Here is an 11,003-nt window from a genome sequence, read left to right as displayed (position 1 = left end):
ACGACAAAGATAGCATATCTACAAGCGCATAGCCAGCCAAGGATATGAAGACTGACAGATGAATTCCCCCAATCACATGACACCCCTCTACTACTTGCCCCGCCCGTTCTCTGTCTCTGCCACATTCTCTGCTGTGAATCCCTATTCCCACAGAACCAACCTGGCAACCTGCACTGCAGCTGCACTGCAGGAGAGATCACTGAGAGTGACAGAGTCACAGAGCCCAAACAAATTAATACTAATCTAAATACATATGGAAGCCACACAAGACAGCACACACACCTTGCCCATCATCTCAGTCTTGCCAGAGGGCTAAGCGTTCCTTTCTGATAACATTGGTGAGTTGCTACAAACTTTTGTTAGCTACTTTAGCAGCTAAGCAGGTGTTTTGTAGTGATACAAGGACAGGACCATTGCTAAAAATGCATTGCTTGATTTGTTTACCTCTTGTTCAGCATAAGGTATATTGAAGGACTTTGAATGAAAGAAATGTATTTCTGCAACAAAGGAATGTGGTGCTATGGATAATAAGAACAAACTAAACCAGAGTTGAGTTTGCTACTCTTTCTGTAAAGTGTGTTGAAAATGTAAGGTTTGAATTGTACATAGCAAAGGAAGGTATTTGATATGACTGTATTTCATACATTATGGTTAAAAAACACGTCATTATTTCATGTCATTATAAGCCCTTGAAAAAGGTTAAAAACAGTGTTTCATGAGTTAAAAACAACTGCTAAAAAATCATCACTTATTAGAATAAGTGATGATGTCGAAGTCATCTGCCTTAATTCATTGTAAAGTAATTACAGTAATGCTGACTGATCGTCAAAGCCATGTTAAAAAGCACTTTCAGTACAGTTTGAATGTTCTATTATTTACATTTGGAGCTTAAGTGAGCTAGTGTTATGATAGCCACCTGTTGTTCTTGCACAACGTATGGGAAACTAACAGAGTATTTTATTTGTTTTTGTACTGTCTTGCCAGTTCTTACGTTGATCTTTGGATCGTAATCAATTCATGATCAGTTCAAGTCTTATATCTTTCGGTGGGGACCGCTACACACAACTTGATGAAATTGTCTGAAAATTCCAATGCACTGCATGATTCTTTGATGCCTCTTATTCCACATGATGAACAAGAAAGGCAAAATGATTGGTTCTCAAAGGTCAATAAATATAAAGATGGATTCATTAAAGATGTTGATGCCTGGTTCTCAGTAGCCAGAGGACCCCCAAGCCAACCTCAGCTAGAGGCTCATGACAGGCCTACTGAAAGGCCCCAGCAGCAGAAGTAAAAGTAAAGCAAGTAAAAGTCTGGAATTCAAAATGTACTCGAGTTAAAAGTACAGAAGTATTGGCATCAAAATGTACTTAAAGTACCAAAAGTAAAAGTACTCATTTTGCAGAAATGTCCCATTTCAAGTTTTCAAAATGTATAAAAATCTTTTGAAAATAGCAGATCTACAAGCTCACAATGTGTCGCATCGCGATGCATTATGAGCTTGTAGATCGGCTATAACTATTTTCAAAAGATTTGTATGCATTTGAAAACTTGAAAAGGGACATTCTGCATGAGTACTTTTACTTTTGGTACTTTAAGTACATATACTTTGGTACTTTATGCCATTACTTTTTTACTTTTACTCAAGTCAATTTAGAATTCTGGTTTTACTTACGTATTTCTATATTGCAGTATTGATTGTTTTACTTAAGTAAAACATTTGAGTACTTTTTCCACTACTGGTCTATCAGGGGCGTCAATTGGGTATAGCAAGGTATGGCATTATTTTCAATCATACATGCAAGCATTAAAAGGATATGCTGCTTGCTATTTTCCAAATGGAATAGTTACAAGACATGCGCTTCATAAAATAAAATCATGAATGTGATCTATGTCTACAGCATTGATTATTATGTTATTAAATTACTGTAAAATAACTACAAATTCAAATTAGAACAAAATGATGGCTTTCACAAGGTATTATATTCTCCACAACACTTGTATTCCCTATGGTATATACCCAAATGGTATATTCCCCGGTTCAGTAGGTCAGCACAGGTGCAATGCATTATTGTTAAGATTTTTTTCTAGTCAGTGGCAGACAGTTGTACCACTGTTTGACTAATCATGCCTGTTTCATTAAGTTCATCTTAAGGTATAACAGCACTAGTCTTTCTTTCCAAAATTTGGGGTTCCTCCCTGGGGGAGACTAGGGTTGGATCTGGACGTCGTGGCTGCACGTCATTGAGCTGGACGTCTAACGATGACACACGAAAGAAGAGGACGCCTGAGTATCACTTCTGTTTGTAATCTATGTAATATCTGTTTGTTTATCTTTGTAATATATGTTTCATTTTGTTGATTTGCAGTGACCTTTGGAGTTGCATCCTGGCGAGGTAACTACACAATCCAAACCGCACACACACACACAGGCACACCGGAAAAAGTGGAGTGGATTCCTGGAGCTACCCCCCCCCCCCCCCCTCCTCTCACACAAACACGGTATACAGCTGGTTGCCTCATTCATTCGTTCGCCACCACGGTAAAGGTCGTGGGGCATTTTTATTTTGTCTTTATTTCATTTTGGTTAACCAAGGTTTCAATACATTTGTGAATAACCTGTTTTGAAGGAACAGTGGGTTGTGAATAGTGACTCTCTGTGAACTGACACTAAACTGCGTGGTATTGGACAAACTGTGGACTGGATTGGGGGATATTTTACAATACAAAGTCAAACTGAGGTTTTTTGTGTCTGTGTATTTCATTCATTCTGTTGTTTATTGAGTTGAAGGTATTCTTTTGTGGGTAATCAATGCCTGGTTTCAGGTTTTAAGGTTCATTTGGTTCTACTAATTGTGCATTTAAATCCTGTGTAAGGTTGGCTTTTAAAAAAGTGTTTTTTTTTGTCCAGACTGGACTAAATTCGTGTTAGGCTTTGGCCTAACTGGCACCCCAAACAGTAATATCAAAGCTAAACCGTTACATAAAAAGTGGCACCCCAGATGTTTAAAAGGACCTCAATCTCAAGCAAAAACAACTGAGTTCACAGGTGCAAAACCGGATCATTTTCAACAAACAAAGGAACAAACAAGCAAAACTGTGCAAACAAGCTCAGTGGGAAATAACAATTTTATTTATTCAAACGCAATCAAAAAGGGAACATTTGCAATTTCAAAATGGAAAAGTTTGATGGAAACTTGTGGGTCTTTGATGAAATAGAAACTCAGCACCCGTGTTGGTGTCAAACCCACCACCCTCAAACAAATCATCACCACCACCACCACCCTCAAACAATGTCAACTCAAGCTAACCAGCCTCAAATACATGAACCGGATGGAAATTCACCTGCAGTAAGTGAAATAAATCAGATCAATGAACCGGATGGAAATTCACCTGCAATAAGTGAAATAAATCAGATCAATGAACCGGATGGACATTCAACTGCAATGAGTGAGCATGAACTGGAAATTGAAACGCCATACTGAAGTTCTGAGGGTTGTAAATACTGCTCTGCCCCTATTGTACACAATTTGGAACACACTCAATCATCAGTAGCAACATGCTTGAAAAATCTGGAGACCATGAATACAGAAATATTAACAATATTAACACTACTTCAGTGGCTGGAACTGCTGTTCAAACCACACTACAAACCAGTTCTCCTGTCATACCACCTACTGCACCATCTGGTAAGGCGCATCAACATCTGCAGTCCACGCTACGCACTGGTGGAGGTACACGTCGGGAGAACGTACAAGGTGACCTGCGAGGAGGATTTATGGGCAAATCTCCCATTAAACTCCAATTAACCACCTTTGGACAGCGTGAGGACACCTCAGATCTATTGCGTTATTTGGAAAAGTGCCGTGACTTTCTCGCCATGCAGCCCCTGTTGGATGAGGAACTCATTGTGACACTCAGGAATGTGTTTCATGGCACTGCCAGAGACTAGTGGGATGTAGTAGGCCAGGAGACCAACACCTGGGCGTGTTGGTCTATGAGGACGAATTGGCTGAGAGTTCGAACCCGAGTACAGGGTGAAGACGAAAGCCTTAGACATTTTGCCTATATGTACAGGTCTCTGTGCCAACGTTGGCAGCCTCAGCACAAGCAAGCTGCGAAGCAGTGGAGTGAACACGGTGGATTGCGTTGGTTCGACTTGGACAACAGCTGGCAAAAGACAGGGAAAATCGGCGTGTTTATGACCAGAGAGTACAGACAACAACACCAAAAACAAGACAGAATAATGCTGTAAAAGTCACAGTCACTGTGAATACAACCACTTCTTCCAAAGCTCCAGCACCGTTCTGTTGGCGTTGCAAGGGCACACATGCTCCTGCTACACGTCCCCTTGCGGATGATGGAAAGAAAAGTAAGGGATATCAGTCTTTTTCAGGACAAGGTCCCCAGGCTGGTGCCAACACGGTAACTTCTGTGCAATTATTTTCCCTGAAGCTTTCCGCATCTCACCCACTTAAACAAACCTCAAAGCAGCCATCACTCCAATTGATGGTGCCCGTAGCGATAGGACATTGGAAAGGGAGAGCGATTGTGGACACTGGCTCCTCCTTCACACTGCTTAATCGGGGCCTATGGACAGCAATGAAGGAAAGGGGAAAAGGTGACATGACTCCTTGGACTAAGGGTCCCATATACTTGGCCGATGGAGAGCAGAAAACACCAGTGGGTCAGAGTGAAGTGAAGTACAACTTACATGGCAACTTACAATGGACTCAAGCCACTGCTGTAGGTGTTAGCTTTCGCTAGCAGAAGCCTAAACAAAGCGGAGAGAAATTACTCAACCAGCGAACTGGAGTGCCTAGCTGTTGTGTGGTCCGGAAATAATAAAATCTTCCGACTTTATTATTTTTTTCTAGATAAACTTTATTTTGACGCGCTATTCCTCCCACAGTTTGGGCCTGACAGACTGCAGTATGCTTATGCAGACTGCCTATCACATAATCACCTCTGTGTCCTGTACAGGCCACCATCGGAGGCCGGTCTCTTTGATGTGGGACCTGAGACGAGGGCGTGGCTGCACGTCATTGAGCTGGACATCTGATGATGACACACGAAAGAAGGAAAACGCCTGAGTATCACTTCAGTTTTTAATATATTGTAATATATGTATTATCTGTTTGTTTATGTTTTTAATATATGTTTCATTTTGTCTCTCTGTTGATTTTCAGTGACCTTTCGAGTTACATCATGGCAAGGTAACGACACAATCCAAACCCCTACCAAAGTGTGTATGTGTGCGCGATTTAGTGTTGACTATAGTAGACTATAGATCTTCCGGGTTTCTTCTTCTTTCTTTCAAGATAAAGTTTATTTTGCCGCGCTACTACTCCCACAGTTTGGGCCTGACAGACTGCACAGTATGCTTATGCAGACTGCCTATCACATCATCACCTCTGTGTCCTGTACAGGCCACCATCGGAGGCCGGTCTCTTTGATGTGGGACCTGAGACGAGGGCGTGGCTGCACGTCATTGAGCTGGACATCTGATGATGACACACGAAAGAAGGAAAACGCCTGAGTATCACTTCAGTTTTTAATATATTGTAATATATGTATTATCTGTTTGTTTATGTTTTTAATATATGTTTCATTTTGTCTCTCTGTTGATTTTCAGTGACCTTTCGAGTTACATCATGGCAAGGTAACGACACAATCCAAACCCCTACCAAAGTGTGTATGTGTGCGCGATTTAGTGTTGACTATAGTAGACTATAGATCTTCCGGGTTTCTTCTTCTTTCTTTCAAGATAAAGTTTATTTTGCCGTGCTACTACTCCCACAGTTTGGGCCTGACAGACTGCACAGTATGCTTATGCAGACTGCCTATCACATAATCACCTCTGTGTCCTGTACAGGCCACCATCGGAGGCCGGTCTCTTTGATGTGGGACCTGAGACGAGGGCGTGGCTGCACGTCATTGAGCTGGACATCTGATGATGACACACGAAAGAAGGAAAACGCCTGAGTATCACTTCAGTTTTTAATATATTGTAATATATGTATTATCTGTTTGTTTATGTTTTTAATATATGTTTCATTTTGTCTCTCTGTTGATTTTCAGTGACCTTTCGAGTTGCATCATGGCAAGGTAACGACACAATCCAAACCCCTACCAAAGTGTGTATGTGTGCGCGATTTAGTGTTGACTATAGTAGACTATAGATCTTCCGGGTTTCTTCTTCTTTCTTTCAAGATAAAGTTTATTTTGCCGCGCTACTACTCCCACAGTTTGGGCCTGACAGACTGCACAGTATGCTTATGCAGACTGCCTATCACATAATCACCTCTGTGTCCTGTACAGGCCACCATCGGAGGCCGGTCTCTTTGATGTGGGACCTGAGACGAGGGCGTGGCTGCACGTCATTGAGCTGGACATCTGATGATGACACACGAAAGAAGGAAGATGCCTGAGTATCACTTCTGTTTTTAATATATGTATTATCTGTTTGTTTATGTTTTTAGACTATAGTAATCTTCCGACTTTCTTATTCTTTCTTTCAAGATAAAGTTTATTTTGCTGCGCTACTACTCCTACAGTTTGGGCCTGACAGACTGCACAGCATGCTTATGCAGACTGCCTATCACATAATCACCTCTGTGTCCTGTACAGACCATGTGGGACCTGAGACGAGGGAGTGGCTGCACGTCATTGAGCTGGACATCTGATGATGATACACGCAAGAAGGAAGACGCCTAAGTATCACTTCTGCTTTTAATATATTGTAATATATGTATTATCTGTTTGTTTATGTTTGTAATATGTTTAATTTTGTCTCGCTGTTGATTTGCAGTGACCTTCAGATTAATCAAACTGTGTGATGAAGCAAGGGAAAGTCATTCATCATTGGTGGTTTTGCCATTACCTGAGGAGGAAATTGCAAGGCAAAATTCATGGTTTCAACCAAAAATGTATATTCTGGAAGGTTTTGTACAGGATGTACACCTGTGGCTATCAGAGGTGAAACAGCAAATGCATGTCATTATTCAGAAGGAACTACCAATACATGTCACTGTTGAAAAGGAGCCACAAACACCGGTCACTGCTGAAAGTGAAATGTGGAGTGCTGTACATTCTGATGACATTGGACCCCATGACAGTATATCAAATGTATCAAAATCCACACACAAATCCACTCCATCAAAATTATCTTCAACTTCATCTGCTCATCATAGCTCAGGCTGAAAAGGCTGCTCTCATGGAACAGGTGGCTGGCTTACACAAAAATATGAAATTGAAGCATAACAGGAACAACTCAGAATGCAAAAGGAGCAACTGGAAATGGAGACTCAGCTGGAAGCAGCAAATGCAAAGGCCCATGTACTGGAAACCATGGGCCAAGGAACTCATCAAGAGTTTCAAGTGGGACAAAAAGGAGCTGCTGCTCCAAAGGAAACAACCCCATTCAACCCAAATGCAAATACATACCTACCTACCTAAAAAGGAAACAATGGAAACCACAAAGCCTCCCTCCCAGCCACAGGTTGTGAGACCAAAACAACCACTTCATGAAAAATCTGCCAAAGCTCATTACATGACTCCTCTAATGCAATACTCTCTCCCCAGGCAAAATGTTCAAACCGAAAATATAATAAACCAAAATGTGCAAACTGAAAATGTACAGCTTCATGGGAAAAAGAATGTTCAAGGTCATGTCACTCACACTACACCCCCTGCAGGTGATATTTGTAATGTGCTACGAAGACAGAATGAAAAAACTGCTTTACTGGTTAAGCAAAATCTGTATTCCACTTTACCACCAAGAGACATTCCAGTTTATGATGGTGACCCATTGCAATATGAAATGTTTATCAGGGCATTTGAGAGAGGAGTGGAGAAAAAGACTGACGATTACAGTGACTGCTTACATTACTTTGAACAATATACAAAAGGCCATCCATACAAGCTCGGATAAACCTGGAGGAACAAGGCATGCAAGCTACAGGAGAGGCATGGACATCGTGCTAAGCTTTCTGACCTTGTACAATTCATAGAGAGACAGGTAAAAAATACTGTCTGACCCACTGTTTGGAAACATACAAGATGCTAAGCAAACTACAACTGTCAAAACCTCAACCATCATCAAACCAAGAGACACAAGAGACATTCCAAGAAGCAGTTTTGCCACAACAGTAACACCCATAGAAACGGCAGTGCAGTCAAATGGAGTGGAAAGAAGTGTATTCATCAGCTATCATAATGATTGTCTTTTCTGCAATAAAAGTGGTCACACATTGGAGCGGTGTCCACAGATGAAATAGAGAAGACACAGAGAGAAGATGCACTACTTAAAGGAAAAGGGAGTCTGTTTTTGGCTGTTTGAAAAGAGGACACTTAAGCAGAGACTGCACAAGTCGTTTAACCTGTGATACGTGTGAACAAAACCATCCTGATATACTCCACATTGAAGAAACCAGTGGTGAGCTGTGGATTTTTGAACTAAGGGTACTGTATTTTATGACGTCACGTGCGCAGGCATGTGCACATAGCCACTTACTAATACTGTATTCAACATGTGATTATTAATGTATTTATATTTCTTATTATTTTGTTGCATTGTTAATTTGTTGTTTTTATTTTTGTTAAAATTAATCAATTATTTTATTTTCCTTTAGTTTTATATAAAAGCCCTTTACATAGACTCACCCACAGATAAGCAGTTAAAATAATCAGACAACTTGTCTTTGTCTTGTCTCAGAGAACTGGGTGCTCTGCTAAGCAATCCCCTTCACACTCTGCAGTGCACATTCAATTCAAGTACATGGCTTTTCTCCAGTAGCCTAATGTTATGCAAAGCAGCCAGGTAGACGCTATTGAGAATGTCTCGCCACTGACGGCGCTAACCTTCAGAGGCTATTGTTTAAACTTTAAGGTGTTAACGACCGCCGCTGACGGTGAGTGCATGTTGAGCACGCGCGGCCCCCACAGTCTCATAACTAAGGGTACGCCGTACCCGCCCGTACCCCCTAGAGCTCAAGAAGAAACGGAAAAGAAATCAATAGGAAACAATGCTGTCGTCTCACCTCACACATGTGGTCATATTGGGGCCGGTGATGAAACGTCCATCTTCTCCATAGTACCCGTTCAAGTGAAGAGCCACAGGGAGACAGTGTTGCAAACATATGCATTTTTGGACCATGGAAGCACATCCACATTCTGCACTGAAAACTTAATGAGAAGGCTAAACATTACCGGACAAAAAACTAATATTCTTCTCCGCACAATGAACCAAGTGAAGCCTGAGACCAGTCACCATATCTCAGGTTTGGAAATAGCCAAGTTGGACAAAAATGATTTCATACAACTCCCTAATGTGTTCACTCATAAAACCATGCCTGTCTCACAACACAATATTCCAAAAACAACAGGGCTTGTCACCATGGCCTTATTTGAAACATATCAAACTGCAAGAAATAGACTCTGGTGTTGACCTACTGATTGGCAGAAATGCTTCAAAGTTATTGGAACCTTTTTGGAGGTGGTTAACAGCCAGGCAGATCGACCATATGCTGTGAGGACCCTATTGGGGTGGGTCATCTATGGTCCCTTGATAGGAGACAACAATGTCAGGCATGAGACTGGCTGCACTGCTGCGGCTGTCAATCAAATCATATATCCAGAAAAACAATCAGGACTTCAGTGAAAGAACAAGCAAGGAAATGGAAGCCAAGTCAGGGTAGGATGAAAGATGGACTACTGCGTGAAACAGATCTGTTCCGCAAGGTGGCTTGCCTCCCACAAGAAACGTTGGTGGTTATGTCCTCATACCCTTTCGCCATGGTCTGGAACAGCAATATTAAAGGTTACATTTTATTTTTCTTTCAGCTAGTTCCCGTCATGGCTGCACCTTCCTCGATCATCACCTGCTTGTCTCTCTCAGCACACCCTAAATTTGCTATTTGTCTTGCGTTTCAGCATCCTTCTCCCTCCGCCTCAGATAAACCATCTCTACCTCACCTCTCGCTTTATCCACCTCTCTTGCTTTATCGTCTAACCTTCTAACCTGGGCTTATACTCAAATGTAGTCATTTCTGTTCTCATCCCTCCATGTTGCTTCTAATGAGAATCGTAGCATTTTCAATCCGGCCGCCTCTAGTTCTTTGCCCTCTACTAACATGACCACTTGCCCGGTGATTTATTGACTATGGTTCACATAATTTATTTTCTGATATTGCACTAACATGTTTGTGCTGTCTTTTTCAGGTCATGTATGCCAGGGATGTGTGGTTGGAGGATGGAAAGGAGACAGAGGGTACAATTCCTAATAATTGGATCGACAGGGGTAAGGGAACCATTAGATGGCCAAATGCCAAACAAACACAACTTACAAGATGAGAAAGGACCCCCAGGAGGACTGGCTGACGTCCCAGTTAGTCAAGATAAAGATGACTTCAGGCAGGTTTTTGGATCATTTACTCAATAATTCAAGTACAAATAGTTGAATCAATGTTTACAGTTGAATTGTATAACTTCTAGTTAAAGCTTGTGAATGTGACAACTACAACCTGACCAGCCAAGCAGAGGAGGAAGAGGAGGATGTGGATGTGGTGATAAGAGGGAAGAGGAAACCTGTTAAAAGACAAGATGATGACTGATGTAGAGTTCATATGTTTCTCAAGTAACTTCTAAATATGAAATGTGTTAACAGAAACTGGGCCTCACATTGTAGACCATTCATGTTTTATATGACGTTTTGGAGCATTATGGGTAACTTTCTTCTATAATCAATTTATAAGTCCATTGTCAAAAATGACAATCAAATGCTTTAATAAGCCGTATAGGTGTCCTTTCCTATCGCACCAAGGAAGTTGCAGTCCAGCCAGGACAACAATGTGTTACTCAATGCTTGTTGAGTATTGATGTCAATTTATGAAATACCAGTAAGACTCCCTAATCGGGAGATAAGCGACCGTAGGTCACATGTATACAGAAGAGGGCTGTAACGGCGATTGGTTCCTAGTTGTGTGGAGGGATTGTTTGTGGGG

This window comes from Gymnoscopelus microlampas (genome assembly GCF_963454915.1).
Source record: "Gymnoscopelus microlampas genome assembly, chromosome: 16".
Taxonomy (NCBI): Eukaryota; Metazoa; Chordata; class Actinopteri; order Myctophiformes; family Myctophidae; genus Gymnoscopelus; species Gymnoscopelus microlampas.
Note: the sequence above shows the minus strand (reverse complement) of the source record.